The sequence below is a fragment of the Ambystoma mexicanum genome, chromosome 2p, assembly GCF_040938575.1.
Source record: "Ambystoma mexicanum isolate Mex_15411 chromosome 2p, UKY_AmexF1_1, whole genome shotgun sequence".
Classification (NCBI taxonomy): domain Eukaryota; kingdom Metazoa; phylum Chordata; class Amphibia; order Caudata; family Ambystomatidae; genus Ambystoma; species Ambystoma mexicanum.
This window is the reverse complement of record NC_090923.1, coordinates 1,004,190,854-1,004,205,974: the sequence shown is the minus strand read 5'-3', so window position 1 is coordinate 1,004,205,974 and position 15,121 is coordinate 1,004,190,854. Positions and strand designations below refer to the sequence as shown.

General features: G+C 46.3%; 1 protein-coding gene across 2 annotated transcripts in view; it reads left to right on the top strand.

Moving 5' to 3' along the window:
- The window catches only part of KAT5 (lysine acetyltransferase 5), an 804,909-nt gene that overhangs the window by 295,770 nt on the left and 494,018 nt on the right, over positions 1–15,121 (top strand). The window lies entirely within an intron of this gene.

The following is a 15,121-nucleotide window of genomic DNA, read 5'->3' as shown; positions in this document are numbered from 1 at the left end:
TTGCTCATTCACACGCAAACCCATCATCATACACTCACTCATTACACGCAACACAAGCATACACGCATATACATTTAAATTGACTTAACTTCTACCCCGATCCTGAAGTTTCCTCCCGGCGCTTCATCTCCCAAGTAGCACAAACAGGAGCCAAACATCGCTTACTGGTACCTGCACAAGCGCGTAAGAGCCAGAGTGCTGATGACGAAGTGCCCCGCTCTGTTTGTATGTGCAGGTAGGCGCAGTAGCGGTCCCTCACAGAAGCATGCAGTTGCCCAGCTAGCATCCCCAAGGGGCCATGCAAGGCTGCGGACGCAAAATTCCCCATGCTTTGCATGGCCCATTGGACATGCGCATCTGGAGAACAGAACTGTCAAACTGAAACCGCTTTTCCCTTTGACGGTTCAAGATGGCCCAGGAGCGCTCCTACAACTGCAAAAAGCTTCAGACAGAGCGCTCAGTGTTTACACAGGGCAAGTTCCTCCATAATAGGTGAGGGTGCCAGTGGGTCGGCGCACCCTTGCCCATTATGGATGAGCCATCACTGGCACATCCTCAATGAATCTAGGCAATGTGTCAGTGTGGCTGGAGATGAAATAGTGTTGACTTTGAAGTCATCTTACATGAACTGCACGATGGTAATGCAGTGATTTTGAACACATTAAGGGATCCATAGACACGCCCTACGGTTTAAGGTTACCAGAGTAGCTCAGCGGGTTGAGTAACTGTTGCTGAGATGTTATTTATTTAAAACTGACTGTTAATCTAATTACTTTTTGCAATTCCTTATAAAAAAATATGTTCTTTAAAATGTGTTCGATCAGGAGATTGGTTGGACTAGTCGCTTGCTTATTTATGTTCAGGGTGAGGGGGAGCAGGGGGGGGAGTTTCTGCCCCTGTAGTTAAAATCAAAATGTTGGCACCCATTAGCCCACAGTTTAGTTTCTGAATGACTACTGTCAGCACAATAGAAGCATTTATTTGTAATTAAGCAGTTTGACAAGCATATCATATCTTTAGCAATATATCTTGTGATAAACCACAAAGGAATGGGCACAGAAATCACAGGGTATTTGTGGGATAGTAAAAAACAAAAAAAAAACTAAACACAGTTTAAAGAAAACTAGTGGATGCCTAATTCCTCCCTTCGCCCCCTTCAACTAATCCAGAATAGGACTGATTTATCCTGGGCCTCAAGCCCAGGGACCGCATCTCTCCAGCACTAATATCTCTCCACTGGCTATCGGTTGCTGCGAGGATCAAGTTCAAAACCCTCTGCATCATCCACAAGGCTTTCTGGGGCCTGGGACCCCGCTTCATCCAACTCTCTGTCCCTAAATGCCTCCCTGCTAGAGTCCTTCGGTCTTCTGGCGCCAACTCTCTGCAGATAAGACGCTTCTCCAAGCAGAGAGTGGGGGGTAGATCTCTCACCCTCATCCGCAGGTGCCTCCATCTGGAAGCAGAGAGTAGGGATAGATCTCTCTCCTCTGCAGGTGCCTCCATCTGGAATGGCCTTCCTACCCCTCGCAGACTTGAGCTGGATCTCCTTAAATTCCAGAAGCTTTTCAAGACCCTCCATTTCTATTCCTCCTTCCCTCTCCCCATCCCCTGCTAGTTTTCCCCCCTCTGCCCCTTGACTGTCTGCCTGGTTCCTTAAGGTTCTTGCAGGACACCAGGCCCTCCCCGACCAGTCTACCTCTGCACTTGGTCTCTGACCCCCCCCCCCCCCACCCCAACCCCTCCAACCTGCAGTTGCCGTTCTGGGCTCCCTCCCCATTCACTAGCCTGGCTGGCCTGCACCCTTTGAGCCCTTCCAGCCCTGTTCCTTGCACTTAGCACGTGGACCCTCTGCCCTTGCACTCTCTTCTCCACTATCCTGGGGGAGCACCGGAGACCCAAAGTGATAGCCACAGCAGGCATAAACACAACGCGGTTGTGTTTGAAAACGCTGCGGTTTTTCTTTCCGAGTTTCTCAGGCTCCTCCGAGCCGGAGGAGCCTGAGAAACTTGGAAAGAAAAACCGCAGCGTTTTCAAACACAACGTTGTATTTATGTTTGCGGTCGCTTCAAAAGCGACCGCAAACATAAATACAACGTTTTTAAAGCTGCGGTTTTATTTCTAAGTTTTCCGGGCTCCTCCAGCCCGGAAAACTTAGAAAAAAACCTGCAGCTATTATTTTTTTTAAAAAATAAATAGCACTTACCGAGATTCAGCTGCAGCTTTCCCACTCTGGTCTCCGGTCCGCGTCCTCCGAGTCCCGGCACCAATGAAGGAAAAGCCACCCAGCGGTAGCTTTTGTTTACTACAGCTGGCTGGCTTTTCCTTCATTAGTGCCGCAAAAGCAAAAGCCAGTACAGGCGGGCATCCATTTCACAAAATGGATGCGCCCATGTGCTTGCTTTTGCGAATTTTGAGCTTGAATAGCTCAAAATTTTCCATAAGAAGTTTAAAAAAAAATAGTGCTATTATTATTTTTTTTATATTGCCTATCTATTTCTTAAATACATTTTTTTACTGGACTATCCCTTTAAGGGAAAGGATTACAGAGTGAACACCTTTGAAGGAATGAAGAATTTTTTTTGGTGCCTGCTCTCCTGAGCTGAGACAGCATTTGGCTGACTCAAAAGAGATTGATCCCAAAAAGTTAGTACAGGCTGCTTACCTGTGGGTAGCCAACAGGGCCACTCACAAGGACCATGGGACAACTCACAAAAAGGAAGAGGGGAACAAGAATTCTAATTCCAACCATCTAAAAGAGTGCCACAAACATAGCAAGGGTACATTCCGTGTAAAACCTGGCAAGTCTAGTGAAACCTCTGGTGCCAAACCAGAGGTTGATCAACAAACCCCCACTTCCCCCAATTCCAAAGAACATTTGGGAAATGTTTTGTATTTTGTATGTGGGTCTGGAGATCATGTGAAAGGGGATCCCAGATGTAAGGGTAAACCTTCAGGATTCCACACTCTCCTCAGCCATCATCCCTGAGGTAGAAGTTCAAATGGCAACTTTCAACTAGTGGCTGTAGACCCCATTGGAGTTCAAGCCAGTGTTTCTTTAGTGTTCCTGGGTCTGTGGGAACAACTCCATACCAGGTAACACAAAAGAATATTATAAGGACAGTGTACTTGTAAATGGTCGGGAGACCCCTGCCATTAGAAACACTGGGACAGCATTACAGTGGTTGATGAACGTTTTTTCAAACCTGAGGATGTGGCTAAGGCACCCAAAGGTCCCATTAAACTTGCAGCAGGCCCTATCCAAATGGTTCCTATTCTGCCAGCTCTCATCCAGTGCAATAATATGACTGTTAGAATACCTGTCGGTGTACATTTTGAAGTGCCGGGGAAAGATCTGTTTGGGAATTATTTGAAAGCTCATGGAGTTGTATCTAGTACCCCAAGGCCTCCCAGCAAGAAGAAGCTGGAGCAAACCAGATTGGCCAGGGAGGCAACATTAGGAGACTCTCAGTGAGAGGTGGAACAGATTTCCAATGCCCCCAGTCCACAGGAAGGCCGCCCTTCTATTTCCCAGAAAAAGAGACAAAAGAGACATCTTAAGTCTCTGGGAGAAAGAAAGGTCTTAAACCAAAACCTGTTCAGAGGACAAGGACATCCCCAAGAGGACAGTCCCAGGTCACCACAGTGACCCCTTCACCAGCTGGGGCTGAGTGGGAGCACCAACCTACCTCAGAAGAAACAGCTACTGGTGACACAGAGCTGGAGGGAAACCTTCCCTGCATTGGAGCTCTGGATCCTAAGGACCATCCTGAGCTGCAGACTTTACTTGCAGAAGGTGGGCCCTGTAGGGCAGACTGCAGGAGTGTCCCTCTCTAGGTGCTCTGTGGCAGCAAACGGCTTCCCAGCTGGAAGGGCAAGAGCCAGGGAAGCATAGGCTTTACTGGAAGGATGGCCTCCTCCACAGTGAACCTACTGAGTCTACCTCAGGGGACTACAGGAGACTGGTAGTACCCCAGGAGGCGAGGCAGAAGTTATAACAGTTAGCCCGTGAGATTCCTCTGGTTGCCCACTTGAGTTTCAAGAAGACCAAAGAGAGGCTATCTCTGTATTTCTACTGGCCCAAGATGGGGCTGATTAATAAAATGTCTGTAAGACCTGCCACACTTGTCAGACTTCTAGCAAGAGTGGAGCCAAGAATGTGGCACCTTTTAGCACCCCTCCCTGTGGTGCGAGTCCCTTTTGAGAGGGTGGCGATTGACATTGTTGGTCCCCAAGACTCTCCAAAGTCTTCAGTCAACACATTTATATTGGTTGTGGTAGACCATGCTACCAGGTATCCTGAGGCCATACCTATGAGAACTGTTACTGCTCAGGCAGTGGCAAAGGCCCTCCTTGGTATCTTTACCAGGGAAGGTTTGCCTAAGGAGGTCATCTCTGACAGGTGGTCAAATTTGATGTCCCACTACTTTTTTAAAAAATTTTTTTTAATGAATTAGTTTGATCTCAAACTTAACATTATTAGATGAACCACTACATGCAGACCATGTGGAAAAACTGTGGAGTGACCTACACGTTTTCAACAGCCTAACATCCCCAAAACCAATGGGTTGGTGGAGAGATTTAACAGAAAGCATGATAGGTATTTTAGAGGAACCCCTTAGAAGAAAGTGATACATTCTACTGCCATTCCTTCTCTTTGCTTATAGGGGAAGTCCCTCAAGCAGGGGTTGGGTACCTCTGGCCCTGATCAAGGAAGGGTTGGAGAGTGCTCCTTCCCTACAGCCAGTTAGAGTCACTATGTGCTAGGCCTCAGGAAGAGGATGGAACCCATGATGACACAAGCTTAGATAACCGCAATGCAGGTCAGGCTCTGGTCAAACATTGGCATGATCAGAAGGCCAACATGGTGGAGTTTACTCCAGACCAGCTAGTTTTGGTTATGGTATCTACAAGGCAGAGGGCCTTACCGGACAAATGGATTGGACCCTTCAAGGTTGTGGGTAAACTTGGAGAGGTCAATTATTTAGTGGACTTGGGCAATCCCAAGGAGGCCCCCAGGATCTATCACACTAACCGCCTGAAGGCTTATGTTTCCAGACCAGAACTAGGAGCTTTGCTTCTAGCCTCTGATCAAGAGGCGGAGAAGAGTGAGCCTCTCCCTGATCTCCTCGGGGGACAACTCTCAGATGACATAATTGAAGGAGTAAAACTCTGTTAAGATTTAACTCTGCAACAACAGGAGGAGTGCAAGGCTCTGTTGATCAGTTAGCCTCCCTGTCAAAAGCAGATGTTACAGGATGTCAGGTCATGTAAGATCCCACATAAAGGAAGAGGTGAAGAAGTTACTTGATCTCGGGGTTATTGAGCCATCTACAAGTCCAAGGGCTAGTCCAGTTGTACTAGTGCCAAAAGCAGGAACCGAAGAATTGAGATTCTGTGTGTACTATAGAGCTCTTAATGCAGTCACCACGACTGATGCCCATCCTTTACCCAGGACAGATGAGCTGGTGGAAAAACTTGGTTCAGTCAAGTGCCTCAGTACATTTGACCTGACCTCAGGCTATTGGCAAATAGCTCTGACTGACCATGCCAAGGAGAAAACTGCCTCTACCAGTTTAAGGTTATTTATTTATTTTGACCTTTTGTAGAGCGCACACAAACCCAGGGGCATCAGGTCGCTTTTACCAGTTATATGGACCCAGAATGGGGAAGGCATAGGTACACACAATAGCATTTCATAGCATTTAGACAGTGTGTGAGGTCATGGGTTCGGAGAAAGGCAAAGAAAGGCAAAGAAGGCGAGGATATAGTTACATACATGGTAATACATTTCGGAAGGTGGCAGGTGCATGGATTGGGCAAAGCAATAACTGTATCTTATTCCGTGCTGGAGTAGTCGAGCCTCTAACCGATCACGGCTCTGGTGATAGTTAGGCAATTGTCACTGGAGAGGAAGGGCCTAGCTGCATTAAGCAATTTGGTAGAGTAGGCTGCGGCAGAGGATATTGCGCTTACTTGTTGTCTCATGGAGAGAGTGGCATCGAGGTAGACGCCTAGTGTTTTTACCGAAGGGGAGACTGGTATCGGAGATCCGTCGATATTGAATGAGGAGTATTGTGAGTTAAGTGTTTTTAGGGCAGCTGCCGGGCCGACGATGAGGAGATCGGTCTTTTCATCGTTGAGACAGAGGCCGTGGGTCGCCATCCAGATGTGGATAGTGGCATAGGTGGTGTTGAGGGCGGTAGAGTCAGTGTGGTATGACCCTGTGAATGGGAGGAGAATTTGCATATCGTCGCCATAGTTGGTGTAGGCTATGCCGAGCGACTCCAGGAGGTCAAAGAGGGGCTTTGTAAAGATGTTGTAGAGTGTAGGTGAGACACAGGATCCCTGTGGGACTCTGCAGCTGATGGTGGAAGAAGTGGCACAGGAATTCTCAGAGACGACCTTCATTATTCTTCCTTCGAGGAAGGAGGAGATCCAGGCGGCAGCTTCATGGGAGAAGGCAGCCGATAAAGTTAGGTGGCGACCTAGAATGTCGTGGTCCACTAAATCAAAAGCTGCACGCAGGTTGGGGAGAAGAAGCAGGGCCAATTTACCATTGTCTTTGTAGGCGTCAAGTTGAATCTTCAGGTCCAGGAGGGCAGACTCGGTACCATGGCCCGGACAGAAGCCAGATTGATGGGTGCCGAGAATATGGTTAGTTTCTAGGTCACTTGGAATTTGTAGATAGGCAGCTGTGTCTAGAATTTTGAGGAGGAACAGGGCGGGGGTGATTGGTCAGTAGTTGTTAGCAATAGCGGGGTCAAGTGGAGTTGTTTTTTTTAGTAGGGGGGACCCAGGCTTCTTTAAGGCACAGATGTACTATGCCTGTGTTGAACGAGGCATTGATGAAGGCTGTGATGAAGGGAGCAAGTTCAAGGACGCAGTCTGTAACTAGTGGGGCTGGACAGACATCCCCTTTTACATCTAGATAGCTTTAGAATTTGAGGGCTGCTGATAGTTTGCTGTATTTATTTACATTTATATAGCGCACAAAGCGGCCCTTCGGCATCATGACGCTCTTACAGTAGTCTTACTTAGTTGCGAGAGGAGTATGATAATGACAAACAATCAAGTTAACATTTACAGTGAGTTACAGTTACATGGTGGGGTTAGCCAGCTGTTTGTTGGTTACAGTGGAACCAGATTGTGGTGGCTTAATCAGTGGGGATGACTTCAATGGAGGGGCAGACGCAGAGAAAAACGTAAGACATTTGACTTACAGTGACAGTAAAGTGTTTGGCATGATCGTTCCGTGGTTACAGGGGAACCAAGTCAGCCGCACAGGCAGTTCTAAGATATATGCTAAACTACAGTTCAAGTGGAGTGCCGGAGGGTTTGATGATGATGGACTTGCGCGCAGGTATTAGTTGAGGAGTTTGGTCTTAAGCGGTTTACGGAAGACGGTGTATGAAGCTTCATTTCTGAGTGATGTGGGCAAGGCATTCCAGTTTATTGATGCTAGATGTTGGAAGCTGGAACCTCTCCCTTTAGCTCTTTTGAATGTGGGGACATGGATCTGGATTGAGTGTTGAGCTCAAATGGGTCTGGAGGAGGTGACTGGTATTATTTTCTCCGATAAATAGGGGGGGGGCAGTGCGAGAGAGGCACTTGTGTGTGATGGCCATGGTTTTAAATAGAATGCGCTCTTTAACTTGCAGCCAGTGTGCATCTCTTCTAGCCTGTGAGAGATAAACATCTCTCACAGGCTAGAAGGGAACCCTTTTAGGGATGCTTAGCGCAGTTCTGAGGGCAGTGTTTTGAGTGACTTGTAACCTGTTGAGGTTTTTAGCGGACGTGCCCATGTAGGGTGATCATTATTGGTGAAGATTTTTTATTTTAATGTGTCAATTTTGGTTAGTAGCGCAGTCTGAATGGAATTACACCAGTCAGAGTTTTTGTTGATCAAGGAAGTTTGGGGGATGGGTGTTTCCAGTTTTTTGAGTTTGGTGAACAATTCATTGGAATCTGAGTTGGCATTGGCGATCCTAGTGTTCATGGAGGCGGCCTTAGCCAGTACGATAGCCTTTTTGTATTGGTTTGTGAGATTGGAGAAGGCCAGTTTGGTTGACTGGGATGGATAGGTTTTCCAGTTCGATTCAGCAAGCCTTTTCTCCGTTTTTTAGTGTTTAGGGGAGCGATAGTGTTGATGGCATTAGTAAGGGATGACGGGTAGTGTTGTGCTCGGAACACCGGGTCTGAGATTTTAGGCAGTCCAAGTTGTGGACAATGAGGAAGGGGATGAGGTTTTCCCTTGTGACTTTGCGCAAGATTGTATGCAGTGCCCTTAGGGTGCACTACAACAACCCTGACCTCCTGGCAGTAGTAACCCAACCTTTGGTATAAATCTGTACTACACAGGTTGGTAGTGTGGACGAGTAGCGAGGTTTATCTCAAGAGGGGTCAATGTAAGCTATAGGGCAGTTACACAGCGGTTCACAGTGATGGTATTCAAGCAAACACTTACCCACAGGGTTTCTTGATAAAACAATTGTTAATTTATTTACCAGTCAGTTAATATAAGCCTTCTTCAGAAGGGAGCACTGTAAAACGCCACACAAATGTACTTCAACATCATACACTCTCTTAAGTTCAGAATCAGTAAATACCCATTTGGGATAGAATACAGCAGAGGCCTACACCCACAGGTGACTTCAATTGCTAGGGTGCTGTTGACATTAATGTATTACTGTTGGCATTCAGAATTAGTTAAGAGCAAGCAAAAGGGGAAAAGAGTATTAGAGCAAACAAGATACAACAAATATTTCTAAAGCAGGCACATACTTTCAAATCCCCCAATAAGAGGCATTCAGTTAAAACAGGCTGAGCCAAAGTCAATAGGCAAGTGTCTGTATGGGCTGAAGCACGTCTTTGAAGGTAAGTAGAAAAGTCTTTGCACAATGTTTCAGAAGTCTTTGAAGAAAAAGATGAATCAATGTAGGGCCACAAGCTGTTAGACTTGTGAGTAGTAGAAGATGCAAGCAACTCTATAGCAAGAGCTAAGTTTTCTTAGGCTTTCTACGGTAGCTTTGAAAATGAAGAAAAGATGCAGATGACTCCTGTTGCTGTGTAGCTCTGCAGATCTCACTGTTCCTGGGCCTCTGTCGTGGGGACAAGAGGGAGGATGTTGGGGGGACTCCTGCACTGGGCCGGTACAAACTTGCAACCGGCAAACTTCACTTTCAGTGGCTGTTCGGTGTTTCAGCTGCTTGTGTCTACCGCAAATAGCAACACTGCGGTTCCTGGCTGTCGAGATGGACTTTCCTTGCTTCTGGGGTCCCGCACTCTGTTGAGGGGGCTGAGGCTCGGTTAGTCCTGCTTCCTGGGAGTCCGGAGGATCTTCCTGGAGCTCTTGGCCAACTTAAAAGTAATTCATACACACTGGTGTTCCTCTCCCTGGCTCTATGGTTTCCAGCAGCAACTCTGTGGAAATTCAACCAGCTCCGAGAAGGATGGCCAGTTTGCTTACTTTGGAGTCGATTGGTCCCACCAACTCCAGGGGAGAAGACGTCCTTGCAGGGGCTTCTCCGTCGATGCAAACTTGGCGTTTTGGCACTGCAGCAGGGCTTCACCGGGCAAACCAATGGTCCAGGAGTTGCAGCAGGCGTCCTCTTCAAGCTCTTATTCGGTTCCTTCGTCCAGTGGTGACTCTGCCTTCCAAGCCAAAAGATTTGCCTTTTATACAGTTCTCTCCCTTTCATTCCAGCCTAGCTATCAGTCACCCAGCAGGGTGGCTGTCCTTGCAGGACAGTCAGCCAGCCAACCATCACAGAGTGCATTTGGGTCTCCTAGGAGACTGAGCACAGGGAGTGTCGGGCACCTCCCTCACTTCCTGCCTACCCCAGACAGCCTGGAGCCAGAGGCAGGCTTCACTTGTGAATCCCGCCAAAGACAAAATTAACAAAGGGACCAAACCTGGTTTGGCGCGCAGAGTAAATTTCAAGAAGGACCTTTCCACAAAGAAATGGCAAAAAAAGCAGACCACGGCCATTTTGACAAAAATGGCACCCTTGGGTGCTTTACTGCAGCTGCGAACGCAGCCCGCGGTAAATGCACACCACAGTAGTTAAAATGAAACCACTGCCACCAGCCATTCAGTGAGAAAAGGGTAACATAAAAATGTTACATGAGAAGCTAGCAGTGTCGTACTGGGGCAAGAAATGGGCCCGGTCACCCCTCGAAAAAGTGGCCCACCCCTTGCAGCACTTGACCTATGATGACATCACCAGAAGTGATGTCATTTGATTCCACCCCAAAGTCACATCCCAGGAAGTGATGAAACACAACCTTTCACCCATTGACAAAACAGGAAGTGGCATCAAATAGCAAAGTTCCTAAGTACACTAAATTACTGTGAATACAAGCAGACCTGCAAGGCCAAGTGATAATGTTATTGTATAGTACTTACGCTTAAGCTCTTTTTTATAGAATAAATATGCATAAGATATCACCCAACCTGTGTTGGTACTCATTGATCGACCTAAGAAGGATGAAAGGCTTTTTGAAGAAAAAAAACAATAATTGAAAAAAAAAAATATTTTAAATTTTTTTTCCTCTGTCCCAGGCATGGCCAGAAACTGGCCCCCATGCCCCCATGGACAATTTCAGCCCTGCCACGGGCCGAAAGGCTGAGGGGCCAATCCGACCCGGGAAGCTAGACAAAGGGGATACTAAGTAACCCCTCCAGCACCCTGTTGTAAGATGGTGTGTGCTGGGTCAAGAAAGTTACAAATGTAAGTAAAGTCAATTTCACTTTACTGCTCAGGGAAACAGTAGTTGATCCCAGAGAAGGTATTTGAACCTTGGGGAAATCTAAGAGACTTCCCTGTGTCACTGCACTAAAGGTGCTGGGTGACACAATGTAAAAGATGATGTCTATGGAGTTTGTCAGGCTCCATAACCAAAAGAAACACAAAGCTCAGAAATCAAATGAAAATACATGAGAGAGTGGGAAAAAGGGTCTCACTCTCTCCAGGTTAAAAAAAAAATCAAGTCCTCAAAAAAGTTGCTGGGTGTCTCTAAGGTAGAGGGAATTGGCACATTTCTGAGAATTCTCCCTAACAACGTAGAAGGGATGGGGTTGATGAAGCGTGTCTGCAATGGGCCAGCTGGGAGAGAGAAGGTAATGATGTGGTGGTCAGTCCATGGGCAGGGTGAGTTGGTTGCAATGGTAACGTGGCAGTTCAAGTCTGCTAACCAATCCAAGGTTTGCCCCTTGGTATGGGATGGGGGTTTGTAATGCCAATAGACTCGGCAAAGATTTAGAGCACTACTGCAATCATCCCAGAGGTGAGCATCCCATACGAATTACAAGCACACGCATATACAAAGCAAATAAATCCCTCAAATTCAGACTTGAGTCGTGCACAGGTCACGTCATTCCTGGGCACCTGGAGTTTGAAGGAGATGAGGGGGGGAGCAGTGTCTGTAATGTTCCGTGATTTGGGATAGGAGAAGAGGTGATGCCAATAAATACAGTACATGGCCAGGGGTGCAGCATGTATGCGCCGCAGCATCAGGGATAATGAGAAGGCCTATTGTCTTATAAAAGCAGAGTTGCCATTGCCAGTTCACTTTGAACGTGTCTGAATCGGAGGGGTGTACAAACACCACGTGACGGTCATGTTTTGTTTATTTGTCAATATTTTAGTAACCAATCCCATACCTGGATTCACTAGTGACTATGGGGTGTGCCACGTGTCTAGGTAAATGGGTTTAGATAAGGTGTGGCCAATCGACTAGGGATTATAGGGAGGGGGGGGTCCTTGGCATGTTCTCTATGTGGTAGCCAATGAGAGTGGTGGGGATAATGTTACTTGTGTATGCAGATTTTGCGGATTTTCACTATATAACCTGTAACTTCTTGGGGTGTGACAAGCTCCATGTCAATTCGTTTTCTACGGGACCGTCTGAGACCCTTTTATGTGTAATAAACCTTGTTTTCCCTTGCAAATTATTGCAGTGAGCTTTTGGTCTCTTGAATTATTTTTATCGTTTTGGTTTAGGGTTGCTATTTTCTTTACACAGGGAAGTAATATCCAGTAAGTGGCTCAAAGGTTTCAGCAAATGTTATGCCATGTTATGTCTGCCAGGAACAATGTTTTACACTGCTAAAATGTGTACTTTACATTTAAGCTGGCAAAGGTCTGAAATATAGAATCCCAGTTGGTCTTAATTGTGTTCCTTCCAGAATATAACCTCAACCATGGGTTCCTTTTTTCAGTATCTGGTCCCTGGTTCCCCATCATAACCTTTTTTTCAAAGTGTGACATCTACTTTGGGAACACTGCAAGTCGACAGCCTTAGGTTGGTACTCAATCTCTGTAACCACACCAACTTCCGCTAAAGGATGCTGTCCTTTCTTTTGTGGTGGATCTATTTTAAGTCCAGCATCTAGATGGCTTGCTGACTTTCATTAATTGGGCATGGGTGTGTATGGAAACCGTACCTACACTAATTATCCCAGCATAATCCTTTGATTTATAAGCACTTTAGTTTTCAGGCCCTTTGAATTCATGACCACTGCTAATATCCAAAGATTGCTACTCATTGCCAGTTCTGAGATGCCCTTTACATTTCTTCATCTGAGTTAGGTGGCACTTTTCTTCTTTCCCAAACTATTATCTGATTTACATGCAAATCAGGTGGTAGATCTCCCTACCTTTTTCTAGGGCTGGCTTCTGAGAGCTTGTCGGGCCAGCCTCTTTCAAGGACCAGATCCTTTTGAAAATTCAACATCTGTTTGTGATTTACGGGGCTGTGATCCAAGTACGCAGGCGTCAGAGGGCTCCATTGCCTGGTCTTGTGTATTACAGAGTGTTCTTTTTTCGGAGGTCTCCTCCCACTAATCCAAGCTAATTTGTAATAATTCTAGGGCCTTGACAACTCTGGTGATGTTTTAGTGGCACTTATTAAAGTTATCTGCACGGCTGCAACCTGATCCATCCTGCATGCCTTCTTCAGGCATTACTCTCTGAATACTAACACTTAGGCAGGTGCAGATTTCCATCCAGACTGCCTTGAAGTATCATATTGGCTAGTTAATTTCCCCACATATTCGATAAGCATCCTCCATTTCTACCCATGTCTTGCTTCAACAGTCTCACATCTGTTTTTTGGGAAGTAGGAGTAAATGCAAGTTTACTCAATTTAGTGATGTTTGTACTCACGGTCCATAGGCCATTTCTACTATATATCCCTATTCTATATACAATACTAGTCTGTACATTTCTATTCGATTTAGACAAAGAACTGCAGAAGGCAGCAAGTTTGTGTATGGGGTCTGGCATGGTTGAAATACATGGGTTTTAACTGGGTTATGGACTAGGACTCAAGAGTCACTAATGTAAATAATATGTACTGTTTTTTACAGGGATGATGTTCTATATACACATTCTTGTTTTTGATGAAAGGTAATTTTGACCTCTGCCCCAGCATAACAATTGTTGCACACCGTGGCGGTGGACATTAATGTATTATGTACAAAACTATAGGTGGTGCATAATAAAAGCAGTTGTACCTATCCTACACAATTCTCGACACCCACGGGCCTCATTACGAGTTGGGCGGTATTCTGGCAGTAAATCTGGCGGAATACAGCCCAACTGAATTACCGTTACCGCCACTTGGTCTGGCGGAATTGCCACCTGATTACAAGTGGCAGTGGCAGAGTTAATCCCCATTTTCATTTTGTAGCCCACTGGGCTTTTTTGGCAGAATTTACTGCCGTGGTAATTCTGCTAATTTTGTCAAATTTCATCGTAAAGTGGGAGGATTTACCTCCAGCATGATGCTAAAGGTAAATTTCCCCACTCCAGGGCCATACTCGTAGTATGGAGGTGCGGAAAAAGTGGCAGTAATTCAGTTACTGCCAATTTCTTCCTGCACTGCCATACTTGTAATGAAGCCCCAGACTCTTGTGCCAAAGCAGGGTATATCCAAATGAGTAGTTGCATGCATACAATGTTGTTAAAAAGTGACCCACGACTGGCCACCAGGGGGCGCGCGGGGGACACCACCTCCGCGTGAGCTCCAGCACCCATGGTCCCTGAGGCGACCTGAGCCCCCGTCTCACGACCCCCCCACCAGTTGAGAAGTCTCTCTCTCTAATGTCTGGCGGAGAGACTCCCAGGACCCCCCCCCCCCTTGTCAATTTGCGTATTTAAGTAACTTTGGGTCTCACCCTAAGTTACTAGGGTAATCCAGACGTGGACCCCTTGCTCACTATTCTTAGAGAGGCACAGCTCCTCCCTACTGATGAGGTCCAACCAGACCGAAACACGTGTCTGGGGATGCTGTTGGTACTCTTGTTCAGAGGAGAATTGCCTAGCATTTCGGTGCTGGACTGCCCCAGGGCAGGACCAAGACTGGTATGTTTGGGATATTTCTTCTCTGTGAAAGATAGTGAGCTAAAGACTCTGGTTAAGTCTCTCGTAACCAGGACTAATGTCTGGCAGAGAGACTCCCAGGACCCCCCTTGTCAATTTGCCCTAGCCACCAACATCTGATGGAAACCAGAACGGCCGCTCTGCACGGAAGGGCAGCCCAATGTGAAACCCTATGGACGGACTTTAAAAGTCGACACCTAACGCCAGATAATGATCAGACGAACCTGAGGAGACCTAATGGAAATCCAATGCTCAGGTAGCAGTGACTGAAAAAAAAAAGGGAAAATCTCTTGATACAAGCGAGAACTGTGAGGTCAGACACTGGAGCCAGAAACATTGCCCTATCAACGTTTCGGCACTCTAATTGCGAAAAACGAACTGGTGCCAAATTAAGTAAGGGGGGCAGGGGGGCAGGGGGGGAAGGGGAGTTGTTTTTTCTTTTGCATTTTGAGTATCAGGAAATGCACCTTCATTGAGAACTGAGATAACTGTATGACACTGTGAGGTGACATTAAGCTTTTTTCATATTTTTTTTGTTTTTTTTGTTGTTCTTCTGTAACTAATTGTGTCAACCGGTGCATTGTTTTGTATGTATCTTGATGTTTCTTTATTGTTCTTTCTTGTTTCTTTTCTTTGCTGTATATGATAAAACCAATAAAAGCCAATTAAAAAAAAAAAAAGTGACCCACTCCAAGATGAATTTGATCTCATTCCGCAAGATGAGCATCAACTCCTGC